Genomic DNA, 26,827 nt, shown 5'->3' on the forward strand with positions numbered 1-26,827 from the left:
TGGACTGCTCCATCTCTTGACTTCACTGCTACTCAACCTGAAAACGCAGACTGGTCTGAAGGCGTGCAGGTGCCCTCTGTGCCTATTCAGAGTTTCCTACTGAAGACTGGAGAGCTCAGCCTACCACGTCTGGAGCTCCCACTGTTCAGGCCACTGCATGACTTGGGACAACCAATGAGTGCTCTTAAGCTGCTTTTCCACAATGGCAAACAAAATGGAAATAGGGTTGATGTAAAATAAAGTTGTTTTTTTTTTTTAAAGAAAAAAATATAAAGGCAAGGGAGTGCTATAAGAATGTTAAGGGGCACAGGTTCAATAACTGACTAAGGATTAATAGGAAGGATGTGTCTGGAATAATGCACGATTTTCTGAGCTTAACAACTAGACAGGCTTGGTAACCACTGCCAAGATGGGAATGAGGGAGGAATAGATTTAGTGGCAAGGGTAGGGATGGGAGGAGGGGATACTTAGATATAGTGAGCTTGAATGGGACATCTGATGGTGATGTCTGATAGGCAGTTGAGTGTTAAAGTTTGCAATGTTGAAACCTGGACTAGAGATGGAGAATTGGGATTCAGCCTATAGATGGTACCAAAAACCTTGGGAAAGATTAGAATGCCCAGGGAGAATCTGTAGACACAGAACAGAAGAAAAGACATGCAATGAAAACAGAGAAGAATACCAATAATATTCCTAGGATCACTGTCATTTAAGGGGCAGAAAAACACAAGTTGAACCCAGGAGGAAATCTGACAAGGTCTAGAACAGCAGTTTGACTGGAAGAGAAGTAGGAGAGAGGGTTACAGAAATCAAAAGAAAAGCATTCCGTGAATGAAGGTGTGGCCAATAGTGTCAAAAGCAGTCAAGAACTGCAGTAAGAAAAGGTCTGTGGTCAATATATGTTGAAGTGTTTTACCCGAACCTCCCTCCTTGCAGAGTGTCAACCTGAACTACAGGGCTTGGAAAGCAAAATCTGCCTTTCCCACAATGCCCTTGTGGTCAGTTTACTAGTATGATTTAAGTTGGGCTATTGAAGTAGCTACACTTCCACTGGTTATTCTGATAATTAAAGCTTTGTTGGGTTTCCTCAGCAGTTTTAGCAGATGTGTCATTCAAGTTTCTGGGGTGGAGTCTAGCTTTTGTACTTAGCTTTGGAGTTAGCATCACTAAAGGTGGCTTCCTGATTGTGGCTTTCTTAATTATGGTGATTCCTGATACAGGCATTATTATATGGCTCTGGAGCCAAAAGCTTTCTTAGAAGTGGCAGCAGCTCCCTTGGTAGCCTGGTTCTGTGGTGTGGCTTGAGAAATCAGTCCTGAAATCTTAGCTAAGATTATATTCCTTTAGATTGTCCTTAAGATTCTGTAAGCCCATTATTTTGGTGCAATAAATTTGTTCTTGCTTAAACTAGCTTGAGTGGATATTATTCTCTGTCACTGAACAGTGACTAACATAAGTTCTGCGGAAGTGTAGGTGGGAATTGGAAATGAGATGGTGATTGGTGTTTATTGAGAATGATTTCTGTGGATTGATAGGGAGAGAAAGCAGGACTCCAGGGTATTGAAAATCTTTATCACTTTCCCCCTAAAAGCAACCCCCCAAAAAAAAGACCCCAAAACAAATGCTTATTGCCTTATTCTATCATGCTGAGAAAATCAGATTAATACTTCTAAGTAAATAAACATTTGTTAGTGTCTCTTAAGTAGACACATAGTCATGTGCTATGAACTCTAATAAAACATAGAGATGAGAAAAAGTCCTTTTCCTCAGGGACACAGTGCTAGTTAATAGAAACGATGGGAATAAATTTGTCTTCCATTATTTAAAAAAAAACAGATTGAATGGATTTTTCTCCCTAAATCTTCAAAAGATGACCTCTGTTAATATTTTTAATATATACATATTCTAGTGGCATATAGTTTTCTTCTCCAACTATTTATTATTGGCATTTTGCTGTGCTACCAGAAATATTTCACAAACATAAATTTTAATAGCTATATAACATCCCATTTATGGATAAATCATAATTTATCTAATCTCCCCCTATAACTTGATCAACTTTTATATCCTAATCAGAAATGGTGGCAATACAGATTATTGTGTTGGGTACAAAGATTTTTACAAATAGCTGTGAACTGAGGGTAGGAAACTGCAGATAGAGGACTGCCAAAGAGAAACTAATTATAGGTTGTAGTTAGATCCTTAAGAAGTCAGGCCACTTTAGGAGAGAGTGAGGGGAAAGAGAACAGGCACAAGCATTTATAAGCTCATTTCTCATTTTGCTCTGTGCGCAATAAGACTCAGAAATGTTCCTGCTTCCAGCACTCCTTATTAGGTAATTTCCCTCATCATAAAAAAATAAGGTCAGCGGCTTTGATCCAATTAATTTTTTTTAAAGAAGCCCTTTATCTCGCTTGGTATCATGCAGGGTTTTTTTTTTTTTTTTTTAAATGTAATGACCTAAATATACATCTGATAGAAATAATTTCAACTTAAGCCATAAGAGAAACCTAGTCTTTTCCAAAACAATGTAATGATAGAACTTATGCTTGGATTTGGGGCATATTTATCTTTCTCTACTAATAAAGCTCAGGAAGAGAAACTTCAGAGAGCTTATTCAGAAACAACTTGAAAGGCTCATGCCTGGTGTGCCTTGCAGTGGCGATCCAGTTTGGCTGGCTTATGACAGCCGATGACAGCCTATCAGGAGGGTTTGGCGTACGAGGAATGTTGAATTAAGATGGTTTAGGCCATGGGAGTTCTCCCAATTTCATTCACTCAATGCCTACTGCTGGCTGGGATGTTAAGAGCCTTGTTAATATAAAGCTATTAGTCTTTTCTCTACAAAAGCAAGGGGCTTGCTGGTTACATTCAGGGTTCCTTAAATTAGTATGTATTTCTAGCCTGGCATTGCTGGAATCAGCAGTTTCACAAAGCAATATACTAAAGAGGCCATTTAACCTCCGATTTCTCCCATTTGCAGATTAATGGCAGAGGGGAAGATTTAATGCCCTTTCAAACATGTTTTAACAATTCATTACAAATAAAGGAATAAATCACACAGGATTTTCTGCAAATGTCTGATGATAAAAAGTGGAAACAATTCAAAATGAGCATGTTTTCCAGTTCCCACAGGTTGGGACACATTTTTGCCAATGTTGTAATTTAAGTCCCTTGAGTCAATTTTCCTGAGGAAATTTAAAAGCTGCTGTGACGGAAACGTGGTACAAAATTGCAATCCAGCTTATTCACCTCTACACAACATCCTCATTTACAAATAGGTCCTAGTCAGATCCATTACACAAAAGTACGTTTCATGTTGCCAGACCCATCATAAGATTAAGATGCAAAGTATAAAAATTTGGATGCCATTTTAGGAAATACGCCTTTCATTTCAAGTTGGTAACATGACAGATATTTTTGAGCAGTTTCCAGAAGCTTTCTTTTAATTACATTCCTCTTACTTAACTATAGGTCTGGCTTAAAGACTTTTGAAGGAATACACATGATGAAAATATCTAAAAAAGTTAGGAACTTGTCTTTGAGCATCCTCTAATATGAAGACACTCTGCTGAAATGTTACATATTTGGAGCGAAACTCACCATACTTCATTTAAACAAAAAGAAACTAATCAAAATAGGTTGTAAATGATTTCTCTTTGGCAATGTGAACTATATTATGCTGAGATACATATTTAGAAATATGCTATCTAGAGAAGCAAAAGTACACACACTCTTTCAAACCATTATTTCTGAAGTGTTTATTTTCTCTAATTTAATTTCAGTAATTTTGTCAAATAACTGGGTATTCAGTTTATAGACTAGTTTAGAACATCTGCTAGTTTAGAAAATACAGCAAATAAAAATATTTTAAAAATAACTCTTGGGGAAGCCTTTTAACCATTCTGTGCCTATATTTTCCTCCCTTGGAAAACATCTGAGTGAAAATAAATCCTTAAGGTCCCTTCTAACTTATGCACATTTGTAAAAGTTATCTTGCATACAGTTGCCACATTATGTTAACCACTTACACCTCATTAATATGATAACTATATGTCTGTAACATAATTATTTTAAAGCTGAGTGACAAAGATAGCAAAGTAATCTGCAACATTATAAAATTATAACACATTTATTGGGATTTCAGCATTAAATCTTATGCTAGCATGACCTAAGGACTAGCCATATGTATACTGGGCCATGGCATCTTGATAATCTGAATTATCTCTCTTCTGATTGTCTTCAGAGAAAATAAAATCAGACATCTCCTGCCCAGCTCTGTTTGTGCCTGGGCCTAAGATACAGTTACCATAGAAACTATGATTATGGATACAATTTTACAAATTTGGCTTCATCTATCAGATGCACTTTGAATGTGTCTGTATGTATGTGTGCATGTGTGTGCACATGTGCATATGTGTCTTGCCAGTGAGCATGAAGAACAAACCCTGGCTCTGCATCTTTAATTAAAGAGCCAGACACCATCTCATTTCCTTTCCCCATCTGTCTACCTACAAATAGAGATATTGCAACACTGGCTGAAATATAAACTTTTACTTGAGAGAAGACAATTTCTGATGAAAAGAAGGAAGAAAAGGTATTGGGAAAAGCATTCCTTAATAAATCTGTTTCCCTGTATTTTCCAGGAACAGAGTAAACAACAATTTAGTGGTGTTTCAGTTAGTAATATCAATACCAGATGCTAGCATACAGTATTGAATTTGGTTTTGACTTGTTTCTTGGAAGTAATATGTGAGTGATTTATGCCTCTGCTGTTTTATTTTTATTTTATTTTTAAAAGATTTTATTTATTTATTTAAAGAGTACATGAACAGAGGGAGGGGTAGAGGGAGAGGGAGAGAGAATCTCAAGCAGACTTCATGTTCAGCATGGAACCTTTCTGAGACACTGTGCAATCAGTATCATGAGCTATAATTAATGTATCTTCTCCATTTTCTCCATTTCTGCCTCACTTTCCACAAAAGGTGAGTTCAGATAAAGTTAAAGCAACTTGCCAAAGGTTCATACGGTGGCAAGGCCAAGATCTCAACTCAGTCTCACTTTCAATGCTGCCTCACACGTTGGCAGAGATCATCCCAGTTACTGTAGCTCTATTTCCTAAACAAAGATTGGAGACAAAGACTTGAATGTTCAGATGGGCTTATAGTGGCAGTGGGATAGGATACGTGAAATTATGACTGTCTACAAGTATTTTGCATGTGTTTATGGTCATCATAACCATACCACTGAACTCCAATTGCCTGGCAATAGTTATTTCATAGAGGTGGAGGCGCTGTTATGTGCCTATATGTTAACTTTTGCTACACCCAAAGCAATTTTTAGTACAAAATTATGTTTTATAAACAAGAACAGGCTGTATAATATACTTTTTTTTTCAGTATCCATGCATGGTGTCAGTCTATTAATTTGGTTTACAAAAGATGAGCTTCATTGGAGTTGGGGCAATTTCTCTTTCTAGAGCCTCTGCATTCTCAAAGCCTGACATATCACCTTGTTCATGAATATTTACTGAGGCAATAAAACAGAAGTCTCACACATCTACTCAGTGGCACTTAACAGAAAGAATCAACTTCCATAATGGGTAGCCATTTTTTTAAACATTACCTGTTAAATAGCACAACAAGCATCATCAACATTTTATCAAGGAAGTTTTATGACATCTATCCTATGGCCATTCTCAAGCTCTTTTGTTTACATAGTTCTGATTTTCCCCTTTTCCTTAAAAATAATTTTTAAAATGTACCTTCTAACAATTTAGATTTAAACTTGGATCTGGCATATAAATCAAAACTATTAGGAACCTCAATTGTGTAGCTGCTTAGAGTGAGGGAAGATTTCTAAGAGCTGAAAATAATAGAGTAAGAGAACCTTACCTAGTAGTATATGCTGGGTACAACTACTGTTGAACTGAAGAGTTACCTCAGTGTGTAGCACCCACTGGAATCACAAAGTAACCTGACCCATGCTATTGCTAATGCTGAAATCACACACACCTTAGCCTGAAATGTATATTAAACAAAGTATTTTGCAACTGATGATTGCATGAGCAGACTTCAAGTTCTAAGAAGATGAATGAAGACAAGAGGAGGAGAAAAGATTACAGATGACATTATGAAAATTTATGTTTTTGTGTCAAAACTTGGTTTGAGGGGCACCTGGATGGTTCAGTGGATAAGTGTATGCCTTCAGCTCAAGTCATGATCCCGGGGTCCTGAGATCAAGTCCTGCATCATGCTCCTGTGGGGAGCCCACTTCTCCCTCTGCCTGTCTGTCTCTCTCATGAATAAATAAAATCTTAAAAAAAAAAAAACCTGGGTTGAAAAACCAAGCCAAACCCCCACAGCTTTTTGACGATTTTTAAAGAAGATTTTATTTATTTATTCGTGATAGAGACAGAGGCAGAGACACAGGCAGAGGGAGAACTGGGCTCCCCATAGGGAGTTTAATGCAGCACTTGATCCCAGGACCCTGGGATCACAACTTGAGCAAAGGCAGATGCTCAACCACTGAGCCAACCCAGGGGTCCCTAATAATTGTCTATTAACTAGCAAATAAGAATTTTCAGTAACCTAACTTCCCAGCTTTATCTCATCCCTCTCATACATGTTCAATGACTTGACCCTACTGTGTTATTCTGTGGGTCCTAAACATGTGCTTTTGTGCCTGTGCCAGAATGCTCACTCCTGTAGTTTTGGTAACTCTTCCTGTGGTCAGGTCACACCCTAAACATGTCAAGGGCTCAATAAATGCTTATGGTGTGAATGAATAAAGCAAAAAAATGTTGCTCTGATTGGTTGTATTTATTGTTGTGAAGGGACAAAAACAGGTGAAAGTAGGAGTAGATAAGAAAAACAGATTCTGTAGAAAGCAGTGAGAATATCAAAACAGTGGTAAACAGAGATGGGAGCCTTGAAAGAGGGGTGTAATGGGGAGAAAAATAAAAACCCAAACAGAGAAGTGTGGCAAAAGAGAAAGGGAACTGCAGAATGAAAATAAGATAGGTTATTGAAATCTGTTCTAATTCTTAGTATACAGATAATTCCTGTTCTAAAGTATCTCTCCATTAATCAAACTCTTGGATCATTTAGAACACTCCCTACCTTTCTTTACCAGGCTAGTAATACAACTTTTCTCCTCCGATTAGATATATCTATAGCATCTTGCTTTCAAAGTCCTTAAAATATGATCTTTTAAAAGTCAACATTTAAAGTTGGATTTGATAGAATCATTTAATTGGGCACTGATTCATCTACACAGCACTCATTACTGAATTCTTCAATTTCGCCATCAAAATTTCCTTCCAAATTATCTTTTATCTAGAAGCTGGAAGTCCAAGTGCTGTGAAAACTTTGCCAAATAAAAAGCTTTTAGGTTTCTAATGCTGGCTGGACACAAACCCGTGGAACAGTGTTGAAGAATAATGCATGCTTGCCAACTGCCAGATATGATTGCTTTTCGCATAATTAATGTCATTCTTGCTGTTCGAGTACCATTCCCATCCTCTAATAATTTCCATTAATAGAGGAAGTTTCTGCAATAATTTTTGCATCCTGAACAACCACTGTCGCTTCTATAGACCTTTTAATCAAAATAATGGCAATGAGTGAAAAGGGGATGGTTAGAGATATTACTATAACCCTAGGTTGCATTTGCTTCATCATTGTTTTCAATCTCCAAAAACTGTCCAAAGAGCTCATCGTGTTATTATGTCAATTAGACCTTAGTGCTTTGATTTCAATAGCACTGAACCATATGAATTTATACCAGGAAGAGAAAAGTGTATGAAGTGAGTATATTAGGCAATCCATCTACCCCCAAAAATGTTAAAAGAGAGTATTTTTTAAAAAACACCGACAAAAGATGAGCAGATGCAAATATAAGCTCAAGTCCTGTAAAATATGATAATTGTATAATACTTGAAGCTGAAGCTTCCAGTAGCGGAAGTGATAGACCAGCTGCAAATCATACCCCTAAACCTGCCAATTCACACTGTTTTTTATTATGATGTTGCAAAATCAAGAACTCTGCTCAGGATATAAAATTATGCAAATATACAGAGAGCAACAACAACAACAAAAATTAGCTCAAGTTTCGTATATGAGCCAAGAAACGGATATAACATAACAGTACTGCAGCAGTTCCATACCAGGGAGAGGCACCATATCTGTGGTTAATGGGTTCTAGAAACCCTGTCCTGGACTCACTCTCTAAGCTGAATACTGACATTTAAATGAAGCAAGTTTGGGTACAAGGAGACCAGTACTGAGAGTCTCTCCTCTATTCCTGAGCAGGTTTCGAAATAGTGAGTCTACATCAAAGCCTCATTCTTCTCTGCCTAAGATGCTTTGAAAAAACTTCACCTGAGTGACATCTAACTTTCCTTGGCCTTGTCTGTGAAGTCCACCCAGCGGGGATCTCATGATGCCACTTGAGCAGAAAGCACTTGCTCTGTACAGTGACCTGGGGTGAGGAGGTGGCTTCGGGTTTGGAGACTGTGTTCAGTGACCTGATTAAAGCTTGCAAGCCAGGTACTTAAGTTCCTGAGGAGATAGTACAGAAACAATGCTTGTGCATGGGTTTTAATAGCCATTGTTAAAATAAAAAAACAGCTGGTCATCAATTGTAACAGCTGTGCTTCCACTTGGTGAGAAATCTGGTGGGGACTTTGGGGAGGACAGGGCCATGAGCAAGGGCTGGCTTCGGGGCTTGGATGCGTGGGCACCCAGCCATGCAGTAGGCAGAGTGTGCACAGGCATACTCAGGAGGCTGACCCTAAGGGATCAGTACCAATTTTCAAACTATCTGTCATTTCTAAAATGTGCTCACTGTAGTTCCTGCATACGCGTAGGATGAATGGTATGTCACCACATACCATGAGTACATGCTGTACTCAGAAAGGATTTTGCAATGATCAAAGTCTGCTCTCCTACATCGTCTGATGCATCCACACCACTACTTGACCAGGAAAAAGGCAGGTGTTGTAAATTCCTCATAAGACTCTTTTGTTCAAAGAGAGAGGCACAACGGTAAGATGATCCTAAAGAGCACCACTGTTCCTACAGTACACCAAGTCCCTCCATGCTAACTGGAAACTGACTTGCGTGCAGTTTTCTGACCAGTGAGCAGCATGGTCTCTGGCCTGCACACCGGGTGGGGTGGGGTGGGAGCACTGAGGTTAGGAGCACTTACTCCAGATGAGACTGTCTATGCCTCACTCTCATCACCTACCCACTGTGTAACCTTGAGCAAGTTAACTTCTGAGCCTCGGTTTTCTCACCTCATTAATTTCATTTTTCATTATTAATGTGGTTAATAACCACATTAGTAGTACCTACCTCAGATGGGTGCGTGGATGAAATAGTCTGCTGCACGTAAACTACAAAGTATGTTTATCATACATATAGAGAGAGCGTACTTATATGCTCAGTAAATCTGAGTAGTTACTGTAATGCTGCTGCAGTTACATGGAATCTGATCTTTCTTTTAGTAAGGAAAACACCTGGAGGGAATATTTTTTTCTGTCCTGTAGAATTTATTTCTATGAACCTCTGATCAGTCCTGGCTAAGCCAATGGAAGCTTCTTCAGTGATACAGTTCTAAAAACAGTCCTGGGAAAGACAGCCAAGTGAGAAAAAAAGAACAGGGTACAGAGAAGGGGGGTGGGGGGAGAGGGAAAGAAAAAGAGGGAGGGAGAGGGAGGGGCAGGAGAGGGAGGGGAGAAAGACAGTGATAGGAAAGGAGGCAGGGACGGGGGGAGAGAGAGAATTCTTACTTTCTCTCATAGAAGAGCCTATTTTCTGCACTTTTTATATACAAGATGCATGGCTGGAATGATATGATGTATTTAAAAGATGATATATGTATTCATATGTCTCTGTGTATACATGTATGTATGTGTCTGTGTGTGAGATGTATGTATATGGATTTATGCAGACACACACACACACACACACACACACACACAATCATCTTACTGTGGTTCACAGAAACAATTCAATGCCTAGAATAAAGCTTAAATTCCCAAACATGACACCCACATCTTTCCCAGTCTACTGTGGTCATCATCATTGTCATCCTCTCCTCCCCTGCCCCCCATTCATGTTTGCAACCCCATTTCCTGCCACTTCAACCATCAGCTCCTTCCTGACCCCCATGCACCTACACACTTTTTTATTCTGGTCAGCTCTTCCTTTGCCCTTCCCATCACCACCCTGGGAAGCTCTTCTGACAGAACTATTCACTTCTTATTTTCTGAGAACCTAGAGAATATCTTTTAAATAATTACTTAGAGTGTTATTTTATAATGATCTTTTATAATGGTATTTATTAACACTTGTTGTCCAGCACATGTTTCGTGTTCAGTAAATGTTGGATGATTTTTTAATCATGAATGAACCATTTAAACGAAAAAAAGTAATCTTGAAGGTGAGATGTAACACAGACAAACAGAGAAACACATAATCCTAAACTAACCAGAGAAAACAAACTTGAATTAACCTAGCTGGCCTACCCCAAGAGGCTATTCACAACTGAATCCAATGCTCCAACTCATGGGGAACATGAATTCTGCTGCATGGAGTGAAGTCAAGAAACAATCTCCATTGTGATTTAGGCATTTAACAGTATAGATGTGAAGTGTGCATTTTATTACAACATTATTGAACTGTTTGGGATCAAACCTAAGTACCAGGACCTTGTCTGTGCACTCCTACTGACTGAGCACATGACAGCTGGGTCCCTTCCCAGGGCAGAAGGGGCTCTGTGCACAGGTAGGGAGTGAGCCCACCTTCACCTGCTGACCTCAGGCATTCTGCTAGAAGTCCTACCACACGCTTTTGGTGGCTTTTCCTAAATGAGTCCAATCCCAGGTTTAGAGCCGCACTGTGGTGGAAGGCCCTAGATGCATTTCTTTCAGAGAAGCAAAGATTCAGAGTCTGAAGGGAAGCATCATGTAGCAGGAGGTTAGCAGACAGGAGAAAAAAAAAAGAAAAAAAAAAAAAAAGAGAAAGAAACCAACACTCTACATGAGTCTCTCTAGGTGAAGAAACAAAATTCCAACTTTGGCAGCTAAGCATTTGAAATGCTAGTTGAGTGCCATTTAGATGACTTCCTATATTTCAGAAGAAAATGTTTATCTACTTAATTGAGGGAGTACTCATTCTGCCCCAGTACAGTATGAAGGTTGAGCAGAAATCAGCACCTGTTTAAATCTACGACGGCTTTTACTGTTTTTGTGGGCTCAGTTGGGGAATCGTGAGGTGATTTATAAACTTTAGTCTAATTCTTCTAACATCCATCAGACGTAGGCAAAAAGGATAAACAGGGATCTCTACTCATCAATGTAATGAAATTAAGAAAGTGAAAATTTAGGATGAATTTTACAAGGAACTTACTACAGTGTAATCCATTAGGATGAAGGATAATTTCCCAAGGGGGGGTTGATCTGTATGTTAGAAAATGTATAATGCCCATTCATAATGTATTTGTGACAGACGTAATGCCATGTCCATCTATAAATCAGATTTGCCTTCTGTGCAGAGCCCCAGAGTCCTTCCTACTGAAGGCTATCCTCATGGGCACTGACCTGAGAGGATTTAAAATCCAAAGGGCCCAATTACTAAAAACTCCATCACATAATTGGACTTTGGTATGGAAAATAACACCAGTATTAGTCCAAGTCACTTGGAAGGATGTAGAGTGAGTTTTATCTCCCAATTCTGTCAACTGGTCCAACAGAGTCTAGGGACTGGGTCTCTTTGTGCATCTTCCCCAAGGGCCATGAGAAACTCACTTTTACTTTGCAGACAGCAAGACTACATAAATTATGCTAGCAATCCACAAATGAGTTACTGACCATATGAGGAACACTGAATTTAAATTTTGAAGTTCACAGGGGAAACATCATTTTCAATTTGAGGGTCATCCATTGGGAGCAACTCATCCAAACAAAGAACAAGTAGAATCATCTGTCCTTAGGAACTGAGACCAGAGACCATAACTCAAAGAGCAGCAAAATCTAAGTGGGATCAGGAGAACTCAATGCTTTGGAAAGAATAGGCATGGAGCTCTTTTCATGTCATTCCTGGAAACATAGGAGGTTTGAAAGTTAACCAGTTGTTTTTTTAAGAAATAAAAATTCAATTCAGCATGCAATATTTTCAATGGTACACAACTCAGCTAACAGCCACCACACTGACTCTACCTTGCCATTCTTACCCAATGAGACTTCAAGTACCTGCCCATAGTAAAGACCTTTAGAAGTCCCCAATTGCCCAGATATTCATGAAAAAACTAACTGCAAGAACCTACAAAAAAGAGAACAACCTTATTAAAGATTTTTAGGTCCACTTCAACTTTCATTAGGCTTGCTGCCAAATTTTTCTTAGACTCACTCTGATTGCTTCTCAACCTGCCCTTGTGGTTTAACACAATACAGCACCGTTGGGCATGTTTACCGTCAGAAGGGATAACATACCAGGAAATGCGATTTGAGTTAAAATTCTCTACAGCAAAGGCCCCAAAGAAAAATGACCCAACACTGCAACGTATTTCTAATGGCTTATTTCTATGAGTCATGGAAATCAGGGATCTTTTAAGATGTGGGAACCTGGCTATTGCTTGAGGAGTTACAGCAAAGGGTGAACAGAGCTACCTTGTACAAAAGAGATAACTATAGAGGTGGTGGAGTGGACCCACCTATCTCTGGGAATGGGAAACCTTTAACTGGGTAATGTCTTCAATCTCTTGTTCTTTTAAATACCAGGAATAACAGAGACCCATTAAATCAGGACCTATATCAGTATTTTCAGAGACTTCTGAGGCAAATATATTTCTTTTTATGCTACACATATCCCAATAATAGTAGTAGTATTGTATGACAAGAATGCTAGTATTGTTTGAACAGAATATTCACTTATAAATTGCAGTGAACCACACTGGCCATCCTTGGTGTATCCAATAACAGAGCTGCAAACTCTGTTAGTACATATCTCAAAGGAGAGCTAAGTTTTGAATTGTCGTATGACATCTTTAGGCACGCAGAAAGTACCCCACTAAGGAGTCTTAGACCACAACTCTGCCCCTTTCTTTACCTATGGATGGGGGACAATTCTGAGGGACAGAATGCTCCAAGGATGGAGCATGTGTCAAAGGCTTAGATGTAAAAAACAAAAAACAAAGGCTTAGATGTTTGTGATGTGCATGCTCCGTGGCTGTGACTACCTCCTCTTCCCATCACCCATGGAATTTAGAGGTGACTGCCATCCACGATACTGCCTGTAGGAACATCAGAAGGAAGCAGAGCAAATTTGATTACAGGGGCAATATGTCTGCATGTTAGACATGGAGCTGGGAAATAATGCATGGTGGAACTCCATTCTCATCTGCATGTACCCTCCTCAGAGTGGAAAACTCATGTGTCATAATTATGAACAAATTTGTCTGTGGTATGGCCTCTGGTACAGATAGTCTGAAGTGAAATCATAGCTCAGCTCTCATGAAAATCATCTGCCTTAATTGGGCCTTAATAAGAACAGAGCAAGCTATACCCATCGCCAACCCTTTATACTCTTTTCTGAATAAGAACATTATGCATTGTAGATGCACCTTAGAAAATCAGAAGTAACAGTCATCAGGGAGGATGGTTAAGTAGTGGACTTAGTAAATTTTGCTCCTAAAGATTCATGAGGTTTTGAAGTAGTTACCTCTCTGGTTTGTCCCCTCCCGGTCCTGCCTGTTCCCTATGCTCTAGTCATGCTGCTTTCCTCACTGCTCCTCCCACTTGCCCAGCATGTGGCTCATGGCTTTCCTACTCACACTTCGTTCCCTGGAATATGCTCCTGGTATCCTCATGCTTTCATCCCTTTGTGTCTCTGCTTAAACATCTCTTCTACAAAAAAAAAAAAAAAAAAAAGTCTCCTCTACAGAGAAGCATTCCCTGGTCGCCATAAATAAAACAGCACACTTTGTCCAGTTGCTTGTTCTAGCTCCTTAGCACAGCTTTATGTTTCTTTGAGGAAATTATCATGGCCCTATACTTACTCTTCACTTGTTTATTATCTTCTTCTTTAAAAATGTACGCTCCATGGGAAAGTACACTGAGGTCGCCCTAAGCCACCCAGCTAGTAAGTGATGGAGCTTAAATTTGAATCCATATCTGACTACTAAACCAATCCTTCTCATCACTGTCTTATGTTGTTTTAGAAAAGGGGCTTTGGGTGCACTTTGGGGCAAAGCTTCACCAAAGGAACGGGAAATCATTCTCCTTATCGCCTAGACTGGTGCTTGGAAGACATTCAATAAATCAGTATTTGTGGGATGCCTCGGTGACCCAGTCAGTTAAGTGTCCAACTCTTGGTTTTGGATCAGGTCATGATCTCAGGGTCCTGGGATGGAGCCCCAAGGTGGCTCCGTGCTAAGTGCAGAGTCTGCTAGAGATTATCTCCCTTTCCCCCTCTGTTCCTCCCCCTGCTCACTCACTCTCTCTTTCTCACCAATAAATAAAATCTTTAAACATTTGCTTAAATAATTAAAAATCACTTTTGTAAACACTCATTTCCTCTCTTGTTATATGTTCCTGTTTCTTTGTTTTCTTTCCATTTTTTTTTCCTTCTCTCTCCAAACAATAAATGCATGGAATATACCAACGTAAGAAGTCTTCTTAAATGCCTTTTAAATGTTTGTTAGAAGTGGCTGGTTGTCTAGTGATTCATTTTTTCATCTCTGAGAACATTCTTCATTGAAATATTTGTCTTCTTGCAATTTTAGTATTTATTTTCTTAAAATTGAGAATGATTCTGGTCACATGGGACTGATTTAATTAACTGTTATGTTTTGCTATTGATTTTTAAATTGGGTGACGAATGATCTTTTCTTAAATGTATATTTTAAAATTAACCTGAAAAAAGAAGTCTCTTTGCCATAAGCTTAATTCTTATGTGTGATAAAAGGTGACAGGGGTAAAGTAGTGAGACAAGTAAGGGAGGTGATGAAAATGGATTTTTATTCCCAACATTCAGTATTTTGAATGAACCTGTGAAAATTTTCACACACAAAGATCTAGTGACTAACAGAATAAAATAAGCCACTTAAAGCTCTGTTTAGAGTATGGACTTCATTTATTTGTCTTCTGTCATCAAAATATAAAACAGCATATCCAGGCACTGGAGTGTTCCTCACACTTCAGTCTCACTGCTGAATTGTTTTATTTATGATTGTTACTTTCCCTCCGCCTTCCTTTGGGAGAAGAGAATACAAAAATTAAAATGTATAAATTCAAAATATCCACATCTTAAAGAGAATATGTCTAATATTTTCCTTGAGTGAAAAAAGAGGGATGGACATATTTTGCTTTCCTTTCTTTGCAGTGAAAGTTGAAACAGTGATTTTGTGTTATTATAACACTCATCATTTCTCCCTCTAATTTGGATGGTTTTTAATAAAGCTCCATTGATTCCACTGAAAGGAATTCCTCCTGGCAAAAGCAGAACACACACACTGATTGCTAAATATGCAGCAATTATCATATTCAGCAGCACACTTTAATATCTTATTTATAGATGTATCTATCTGTAATTTGCTTTAATTAAGTTGCATTGATTTTAATGACAGGAGCGATCCTCAGACAAGGGGCTGGTGTCATATGCTCCTATGAGTCTTGGTCTATCAATCACTCTTTAAGATGTGGTCCTGTGCCTTTGTGACCTTCTTTAGGCTCTTGGCAAGCCAGTCCCAAGTAAGTGAAATTTCAGAGAAAGTCTCAAAGTGTTGACATATCAGAATTTATCCTACTGATCAGATGACGGTAAGAACTGAAAGGTAGTTTGGTGGAATGAAAGTGGTAACTGAATTTTAAAATGGCCTCTCTCACGTATAGTGTCCTCACCAGCCCTAAGTCAGGTTATTTCCACAACTGCTTTCTCTCAGGTGTGGCTAGCAACAGCATTTTGCTACTCTAGTAACTCAGCCTTCCCCCTGCCCCTCCCCGATTTTCCAACAACACAGCTCTCAGAAGAATCTTGGGTCTTGAAGTATTTTTTTTAAATAATAAATTTATTTTTTATTGGTGTTCAATTTGCCAACATACAGAATAACACCCAGTGCTCATCCCATCTTGAAGTATTTTTGAATTCTTGATTGTTTTTCACACCCCTCCTGGTGAAAGTTCTGGGAAAACTGGAAGCAAGAAGTTACAGCAGTTTTGCCTTTCACAACACCCATGCTCAAAAGTGAGGGGACTAGCTGGCTCAACACAACACAAAGAAACATGAAGATAGCAAGTATATTTTTAAAGGCTCTAAAATATTATTCATCATGACCAGAAACGATTTCTCTTTCTTTTTTAATGGATGAAGAAGTAAGCAGTGCTTCTATAAATCTTTGCACCTCGGAAGGTGCCAACATTAATTTTGTATAAATTATCCATGTTAGAATGCCAAGGCATGATCACAAAGGGAAACTCAGAAGACAGTTATGCCAGTGCATTCACAGATTCTGGTCACCATTTTTCACTCACTGATTATTGCTACAAGTGTTGATTAATAGTGGTGCTCACGCTGCTAGAATGCATTTCCCTGGAGGCGAAGAAAACATTCAAGAAAAAAAAAAAAAAACAGAAAGAAGGAAAGATAATAATCAACCCATCCTTCCGCTTCTCTGTAATAACCCCGTGGAGGGTGTGCAAATCATGGCTCCTGATGATCTCTGTTAGCAGCTTCTGAGCCATTTCACTAAAAAGATCATCCATATGCATCAGATCACCGATTTGTCAATCAGTTTATAAGGCAATTAAATGCTCCCTGATCTCCTCCTTTCCCCTTTGGGAAAGTACAAAGTGATATAAACAGCAGGGCTCCCAGAGCAGTGTTAGGACATCTCACACCGGTCCCTCTCCTGTGTCTCTGTGCCCTGTCTGAATTCTGGAAGAAAGCTTCCATAACAATAATGTGCAAGACTGGAATTTACCAAGGCTGATTAGCTTAGGACTTATTTTTCTCTCATCAGTAATGCCATACCTCTTATCCATGGAGGGAAACTAATGAATTGGATTTAGAGAGCGAGAACGTTTCTTAATAAATGCAGTATGACAGGAGATATGAAAAACGCAGATGAGAATACCACAGGGGAGGCTGGCATGACCAGGCAGTGCTACCTCAGACCCTGTTTAGACCTTAGCTGGAAGAACGATGGATCTTGAAGGCTATCAGTTCCTCTCTGTCCCATTCAATAAGATCATTTCCTGCTTCATGTTTCTCTCTCTGGGTGGCTTTCCTCATCTTTTCTATGATGTGTTTTTGTTCTTCTAACTCTTAATTGTCTCTAATGAGGAGCAGACAAGGGATGGCTACATTCACAGTTCCCCACTTGATTTAAGTGGAAAGACTAATTAGTATAAATTATGGCAAAAGAATTCGAGTCCCATAAGTTGGAATAAGCAAACCCAGCAAATTTACAAAATTATATTTTCTTGTACTGAGCATGCAATTTATACAATCTTCCACATGGAATCAGGTTTAAGTTCATTTTGGCTTTTTCATAAATTCTCTTACATAGGTCATGGTCAACATCAATACTGAAATCTCACCTTTGCATCATAACCCTTCTACTTTGCCATCTCATCCTTCTCCCACCTCCATCCTGGCACTTTGCTAGTGATCCTGCACTCTACAACTGCTTTATAGCAATTCTTATCCAGAAGACTCATGCCTCTGACTTACAGCCTTTCTTTCTTCCTGACTTCAGCCAGCATGGTCTCTGTAGTGGCCAATTGGGAAGATATTTTTCTTTGCTTTGTTTCTCAGTGAAGTATGTGAAACATTTTGTCAGAGACTGTGGAAGAAAGGAAGTCAGCTTAGCTCCCATCCCTCTAGCCACCTACAAGGCAGAGACTTTTTGTGCCACCATGAATCTCTACCTTGACTCTCTTATTCTTTGGGAAACTGGTCCTTAAGGAGTTAAATGTTTCCTTTTGAAAGGGGGAAAGAGAGATTCAGAGATTAAAACAAAAACAAACAAAAACCCCCTTACCTAAATCTGGTGGAAGACTTTCAAACTTTGGGTCATATGATCTGGGTTCAAAGCTAATGATGTGATTGTCAGCAATCATGCAACTTTTCTTAGCCTTGGGTTTTCTCTTCTGTAAAAATAGGTTTCTGTCCTTGTTGAATTGCTTAGATGTAATCAGTGTGATAATGATAATGTCTTTCAAAATATATGGCAGTACCATATATACATATATGATATGTTACTATGAAGACAACCCATTTAATGCACACAAAAGACCCCACAAGCACACATTGTTGCTTAGGTGATGACAATGCCGCTAAATTCTCACTCTAATATCTCACTTTATTTGGCCATCTCTAGCATGTGTGAATGCAGAGATAAGCCAGGCACCCCGACTACAGAGCAAGTGGAGGAAACAACTGGGAAGGGTACCCACAGATGGGCAGCCTCATAGGCAAGCATGCCCTTACCATTTCAAATCAGTGTTTCCATTTGGAGCTCCTAGAGAGGTGCTGTATGAAGACAGCAAATCTCTGATAATTATACTAACAGAGATTCAATACTTAGCCATGGCACTAACCAGAGCATGCTGCATTCTGGAAGGAAGCAGACAAAGCAGGAAAGGGGGATATAAAAACAAGGAGAAGGTAATACATTGATAAAATGTATTTTATAGCAACCACAAAATCCTTAGTCTTGCTACAACCAGTCTATTGCAAAGTGGCATTACATGCAAATGAAATCAATGCCCTTATGATGCTGGTATCTACTCCTCATCCAAAAGTCCTCAAATCCTGTTAACCCTGTTGTGGGTGGCTGTGAGTAGCAAAATACAGGTTTCAAGCATATTAGGATATCTTTTCTCCCAGATTCCACTAGCAACTTAAATGTGGCAGAGAACTCAGCTTAATATTTAACAAGTTGCAGCTGTAAGGTTAGATGTGTACAGCAATTTCTTTCCATATGCTCTCACATGCCATTCTTTTGCATCTTGTGCTGGAAATGTGCATACCCTATGGACAACATTTCTTACTCTTCACAGTGCTGTTGGGTGGCACCTTCTTTGCCTGCTTATACCAAGTTGGCAGTTGGTATAGTTTCTCTGTGATCTGGTATTATCTTTCATTCGTGCTACCAGATGGATACCAGATGGGTAATTGTAGCCAGTGCCTTTGCCCTAAGTCCACACCAGAGCCCATGGGCATAGACCTGTCAGTGAGCTGACTCTAAAATGGCGCTTCAAAGAAATACTCCTTAAAACTGTATGCATCTGTTCCCTACGCTAATGACCCTCAAAGAAAAAAAAATAATAAAAAGGAAAGAAAGAAAGAAAAGAATCTTGTAGACAAGCTTTTTTTTTAAACTAGATGTTACATCTGTAAGTAGAGGGGAAAATAACCATATAAGGCTTGTGGATGTCGAACTGATTTCTAGCTAATGGCACCTCTAAAAAGCCACCAACTCAAATAGCCATGTCGGTAGAGAAAGTGAAGGATAATCAATATATTCCTTTTTGGTGGTATCTGCACAATGCGGACTCTCAATTCCATAAGGGCAGCTTCTACATGACATGTTCTGAAGTAAAAAAATGAGAAGAAAAAAAAGAGAAATCTAAGAGCTTTGAAAGGCCTCAGTGATTCCTAGGGAAGAACACAGAGTAGAGATAAAAAGAAATGCACAAAATGGGAAAGATGTATGGTAAGAACTCATCCCTAATCTATTTCTCTTAAACTGATGCCTTGGTTGTCACTTATGACAAATTACATTAAAAAAAAATATCCTGACAGATCATCTGGTTGTTTCAAGTGTGTATTTCAGCAGTTCATTATGAAAGTTTATTTTCTAAATTAACTACAAATAAAGTGAAATCTTCCAACCATTCACTCACACAATGCTGTCAGCAATTTTTTTTTCAGCATACATCAAAGCATATCCCCAATCCATGCCTGGCTCTCTTCATGCAGAAGTTATCATAAACAGGTTATGTGTTCCCTTAGGTTACTATGGAAACACTTTCTTTTCAGGTCATCCACTTACAAAGGTAACATTTGCATTAAAATATGTTGGAAGTTAATTTTTTTAACACTCAAGTGGGGTCATGCCACCATATTTAAATCTATTATTTTAAAATCCATGAACATACATTGATTTAATCTATAAAAAGACTTGAATGAGGTGCTCACCCTACAGGTGTAATTGCCTGTATGTCAGGTAGCGACTTGGACCACTGTAAAAGACACTAACCAAATTAACTTTTGTTGCAAAAGAAAATGTGACAGGGACCCACTAGCTGGCATTCCTCATTAATTTGTTGAATATTTAACTTTTTGTCATCTCTGACACAGAGAGAGGACAGTGGACATGAGAACACAGGTGTCAAAAGGTGTGCACCTCATCTTTAGAGATACTAGATGACCATGCCTCAGTTTACCCATTTGAGCCAACTATTTCAATTTGGCAAGCACTTGTGTAAAGGCAGCAAAGCATTCAGGCTGGGCACAATGTAGACTTAAAACAGGCAGAGGACCTCAACTAAGTTGTGTGATGGCACCAGGTAAGATGTGATTAAGATTTACTTCCTGGTATACACAAGGAGTGTTAGAGAAGCACCAACAGAAAAAGCATGATGTGGTTGGAGCAGGTGGGGAAAGACTATGCAAAAGAGATTATTATGACAGTATAATAAATGTGGGCACACACTGTGTAGCTCATCTTTTGGATCACTCATGTAGACTCCTCGTTGGTGATTATAGTTGACTGTTTATGAGGGACTCTGCATGAGTAAGAATATCTGTGTGCAGTGGACCTTGAGCAATTCCTCCTCAAAAGCAACCAACCCATTTCTGACTACATCATGCAGTCATCAGCGGCTTGAGAAAGGTAGTAAGATGAAGCCTATGTTCTACAGTAGAGGGAACTAGACCTCATATCCGTGGAAACTTCTGTGTTACTCTTAAAATGGTTACAGAAGTGTCTTGATCCTCTACCTTTTCCTGAGAGGGACTCAGAGACAGTGGTGAACAATTCAGCAAGCATTTATCAAGTATGTCTTCTCCACAAGAACAGCAAAATGGGATGCTGAAAGTCGAAATAAGGAGGTAGAGATGGGAGTTTGAAACAGACTGTGACAAAGGGTATGTCTTGCACCTGCCCTCACATATTGAAGTAGAGGCAAGAGGGGGGGTCTCAGGGCTGATTCCCATAAGATTTTCTACGGCAGAAGAGACCTGAGTAGCCCTATCTTTAACTTCCCTGGTCAGTTTCAACCAAAACTGAAACATTAATGACTTATTTCACCAGTTTCCCCAAACCACTATCCACCTATATAAAAGAAGATCTAGGCTCTTTTCTCCTTTACTGACTTTGGTCACATACTACAGAATCAAAAGCCTTACTGTAGTCAAAATGTTTTCCTATCTTTTTCCTGTTGGATGCCGGATAGTCTTCTGGAGAAGAGATGGTAGGATGGACCGACAGAATTTGTGCTAACCAATGCTCCCTGTCTCCCTCCAGTTTGTGTGTGAGTGTATGTGTATGTTTATGTTTCCAAATAGATTGTTTCATTATCTGCTCCATTATCTTTGTATCAAGCATATTTATCAATAAGAAATGAATGCCATCCTGGGAACTGATTTGTTCAAGGTAACTTTCATTGTAGTTATACTTGCATGTCTGATGATGGTTCTATACTTGTGCTGTCTTATTTATAGCTACAAATCTCTCGTTTGACTTTTCCACCACCTTGAAAGCCAAATGGAGTCTCAGTAGCCACTTGTCTCCCTGAATGGAATTTACCTGGGGAGAGGTGTGGACATTTGAGTACAAGAAACATTTATTTTTTATTTATTATTTTTTTTTACAAGAAACATTTAAAATTATTTTTCAATCACTACTCATTATTGATGAAGATTGGTCTCCTTACTCTACACTACCCCCAAATGCTATTTCTTAACAGTAGTGAATAAAGGGAGCAAAGTTACACTTTGTGTATTACATACCTCAGGAATTTTAAACTAGACAAAAACAGAATAATCATTAAAGATAAAGCCGTAAATAGAAGTTCAGTGGTACTCCTGTAACTTTAAAACTTTTCCATGTTCATTAATTGAACATATTCCATGATTTTCCTCACTAGCATTAAAAAGGTAGTAATATGGAATGTGGCATCTGTCAAGTTTGTTTCCTAGTTTAAAATGGAAATATGGCTAGACAGTGAGTGCTGTAAATAGGAGATGAGCAGTTTGACATCAAAGTTGAGCTTGCTATCAAATTGGAGAATCATACTTACGGTACTGAAGACCATGAGATCCTGCAGGTTTTCTGACTGGCATGTTTCTGAGTGCATACACACTTACCAACATTTAAGGAAAGGAGGTGTAAAAGTCAAGCACTTTTCACAGAACCCTACCTTGCAATATTGGAATGAACCCTGCATCCGCCACCACTTCCAGCTTTGAGGTCAAGGTTGTGTCACCAGCAGATACAAGGGGAGTGGTTAAACGAGACAGACCAGTGATAGCTGTCAAAAGGGTGTAGAAGCACACACCCGCAAGCCTATAACCTACACTCAAGTGTAGCTAAGAGTACACAATGGGACAGAGATAAGAAGATGGGTCTGAGAGGAAAGGAGAGATTAGACCAAACTGTGAAAAAGAATCTATGTGCAAGATTGTCCATGATAGGCTAGCAAGCCCTTAGGGTCAAACTGAAATGGGTGACCAGTCCAGGTCAGGGAATTCCAATAGGAACTATAACTCTAAGGTCCTGGGGGGTACCAGAGGTATCAGCCTCAATGGAAATCTGATACTCATGAGGAGGTGGGGCCTCAGACTGGGAGAGACAGGAAGTCATAAAAATCAGAGTAGGACTGGCTTGATTCTAAGAGAAAACTTTTGAAAAAGGATCCCACAGATTTCCCTGCACTTTCCCAGGATGGGCACAGATCATAAACCTATAGGAACCCAAGTAATCATATTTGCAGGAGTAAAGGGGTCGGGAGCAGGGAGTCAGCCAGGCCCTTTTTAAAATTCTCATTAAGATGAAGCTGTCACCAAAATGGAGAGTGCTATCAGTTTGATGTGAGAAAGAACAAGCCTTCAATAATGCTGGGTCTCATACGTACTCTTGTAAACCCATAGTGAGAATTTTCTACTATATTATAAATGTGATTCTGTTATTAGATTATCATCCACACTACAGACCTCAGTCTAGGAATTAATAAAGTCATGCAACCAGTGTATCTCTATCTGTGGCAGGAACTTGACTTTCCATTTTAAATGATTATAACAACTCAGCTTGACAGAGGCAATAAGATTTTTATATATTCATAATAGCTGCATATACATAACACTTCACATTACATTCTAATTATTTTTTGCATCTTCAATGTAAATAAGAAAACCAATCAACAACTTGACTCTCTGGATTTCTGGGCCCTTTCGGCTTAGCCCTACTGAAGTTAGACTGATGCACAACTAGGAAGCCAGCTCTCTCACTGCAGTTTGCAGCCTTTCCTTCAAATGGTAAGGAAACCAATTTGGACGTTTTACACCATGTCTCACTTTTGCAGGACTACTTAAAGAAAAAATAGGAGTTAGTGTAGGAGGTGGGAAAAGCCATCATATTTTCTGGTCACACTACTGGATAGGCATTGTTTTACTGTGTGTGAATAAGTATAAGCTGCGGCTAGGAAAATGGCCTTTGTGATACAATAAAGCTGTCCCAGAGCTTTCTAGGATTCATCAGTAAGAAATTACTTCTTAAAGGGAGACTAAGCATTAAAATGGGTATTGAATTCTGGATTCACTGACAATGTGAGTGAGTGTACGCAATTTACCACTGATCTCCCAGATTCCTCTGAAATGGTCAAAAGCATCTACAGTAGGTGAAATGTGTACCAGAACTAGGTATTGGGTATCTGCTAGATATGGTGCCACAGATCAAGCTGAAAGGGGAACATGGTGCCAGCTCACAACCAATCTTCTGGGGGAACTGGTGGAGGAGGCTGGAACTATTCCATTTGAGGTGAGGCTGGAGGAAAGGATACAGGGCTGATGAGGAGACCAACAGGATATTTTGTCTTTGGAGTTGGCAGCCTTTCCAAATAGTCCATCTGGAGAGCAGAGGGCTCTCAAGGTGGCTATAGCAGGAGAAGCAAATCTGAATGATAGAAAGTGATCCCTCCTCATATGATGGGCAAGAGCATGAGGATGCAAGGTAGACACAGCCACATGCGATATGGGATGACAGGGCTGGGACAAACAAAAATCAGGGCACAGAAAGCTGACACCTTGCCCATGATTTCAGAGAATCCGTATGAGAAACTAAGCAGAAGCAAAGTTTTCTTCCAGGCATTGTCTGGGATTTTGGTTCCTTTCCTGTCCTTTCAAGCCACCAAACCTCTAAACAGGAAGTGTGGCTTTAAAACAGCCAGGCCCCTTTTGGAGGTAGGAGAAGACTTCTCTACAAACAGGTATAAGGAGATGAGAACCAAGAAGACTTCAACCATCCCGTTTAAGGAACAACATCTATACTTTCCGTAAGGAAACAGAAAGAAGTCAACACAAGATTGTTAACAGAAAGAACTCAATTAAGAACCTAGCAACACGAAAAGAGGCCAACAGCTAGAAGAATTTGGGTGAAAATTTTGAATATCATGAATAAAGAGAGAATCCCACAAGATCCAGATAAGGAAAACAGGTCACTTACAAAGAAGAGAAAACAGGTCGGCCTCAGAGTTCTTCCCTGATATTAAAAACCAAGAGACAATGGAATGTCTAGGAAGAAACCCTTGGGAAGCAGGTATGTCATTCATTTAACAAATATTTATTATATACCTCAAAGCACCAGGCATTGTTGCAAATGTTGAGATTTATACATAAAGGATACTATCAGATTTCAAGGATTTAGAAATATACTAACTATCCTTCCTGAAGTGAAATTGCTCAAAAAAGTAAACATGTTAACAGTGAAATGAATCAAGATAAAGAACTCAGCGCTGGAGATGTAGCAAAGGGCTGGCAATAGACACAAAACGTAATCCCTGGATGATACAAAACATACCACATAAAAAATATGAAAAGAGAAGACATATATTCTTCTTTAAAGACTGGATCTAAAACAGGACAGGTGAAAAGTGTGAGGGGAAGTGGTGATAACACACAGTCGTGTCACTTTGTTCCTCTTCCATGGAAGGAACTCGACAGAGATGATTTCATTTTTAATGTTGATAGAGAAAACAGGATAAAGAATGTTTTTATAAAGTCACTATGAGGGAAATTACTAAATAAAATAATAAAAAAAACTATAGCACATGGGGAATAAAATAGGAAGCAGAAAAAGGTGTACAGAACATAAGGTCTAAACCAAAATGACAGAGAGAATAAGGATGACAGTTATGATAACAGATATAAATGAGCTAAACATTTCTTTGGAAAAAAAAAGCCTCAGAATGAATCAAACATCACATTTCAACCTTTTCTAAGAGATAGCCCTAAAAAATGATGCTGAAAGCCTCAGAAACAAAATGTACATGGGGACTTTAACCTCATGTTCGTCCGTCTTTGACAGATCAAGAAAATGATTAAGCATACACAGTATCAGAAAAAATATAATTAAGAACATTATTTTACCAACAATAGGACACACATTTCTTACACTTGAACATCTGAGAAATGCATGGTTAGGTTTAATGTGGTGGGGCTTTCTTTTTGTCTTTTCTGGAAAAGCTGTCATTAAATTTATAGTGTGTATAATGAGCATGCTGACTTACATTTAAGGAAATATAGTGATACATGTATGTTATATACTAGAATGTGAGTACTGCAAGGCAGAGATTTTTGTCCATTTTGCTCTCTCCTACATCTTCAGCACCTTACCAGAGCCTACATTGTAATAGGCACTCAATAAATATTTATTCAATAATAAATATTTTTAGAAAAACCATTAATTTTAATTAATTTAAATCTAAATGACAAACTTACATATACTAACTAGGTCAACTTTCAATAAAGGCCCCAAGTTGCAGAATTTACTATCCTTGACTACAAAATATTAAAATTGTACATTAATAATAAAATTTTAGGTGGAAAAAAGCCTAAATCCTTAAAAATTAATGTCGTTCTTGGTCAAAGAAGAAATAAAATCTTAAATTTCAAAATACATAGAAAAAATAAGAAGAAAAACATTAAGATACATTTCTGGAAGCACATCAAACTAAACTCAAAACCAAACTCATTGCCTTAAAATTATGTTGTCATTGAACCTGTATCATCAAACATGTCATTGAACATTCAGTTACTTAGTAAGTAACTGAAAGAATAAGGCAAATAATTTTAAAAATTTGCTTTATTCCTTAAGAGAAATAAGTTAATGAGGTAAAAATGTATTAGAACAGAGAAACAGAATTATTTAATATATTAGGTGACAAAACCATAAAATATAATCATTGAAAGTCTCAATGAAATAAATGATGTTATGGAAAAAAGACAGAAATTTCCAAAATTCAGTAAAGGAGGAAACATCTCTTTTCCCAACAATCTCCATCTATGGGAAAAGTTGAAAAAGTGTCCAAGAATTACCCATAAAAAGCATCAGACTAGATGGTTTTATGGATGAGTTATTTTAAATCTTGACAGAGAATTCCTAGACTATAGAGACTGATATAACATATAGTAACAGATGACAAGCTACTCAAATCATTTTACAAAGGTTATGTAACTCTTCTTTGTAAAACTGCTCATGTTAGGGGGAAAAATCCTTAGATACCAATTTCCCTTACAAATAGAGGTACTAAGCACAAATG

At 38.6% G+C, this 26,827-nt stretch overlaps 1 protein-coding gene across 5 annotated transcripts in view; it reads right to left on the reverse strand.

The window, feature by feature from the left end:
* Nucleotides 1-26,827, reverse strand: part of PARD3B (par-3 family cell polarity regulator beta) — a 979,753-nt gene that overhangs the window by 59,969 nt on the left and 892,957 nt on the right. The gene's annotated exons all lie outside the window — the stretch shown is intronic.

The sequence above is a fragment of the Canis aureus genome, chromosome 36 (genome assembly GCF_053574225.1).
Source record: "Canis aureus isolate CA01 chromosome 36, VMU_Caureus_v.1.0, whole genome shotgun sequence".
NCBI lineage: Eukaryota > Metazoa > Chordata > Mammalia > Carnivora > Canidae > Canis > Canis aureus.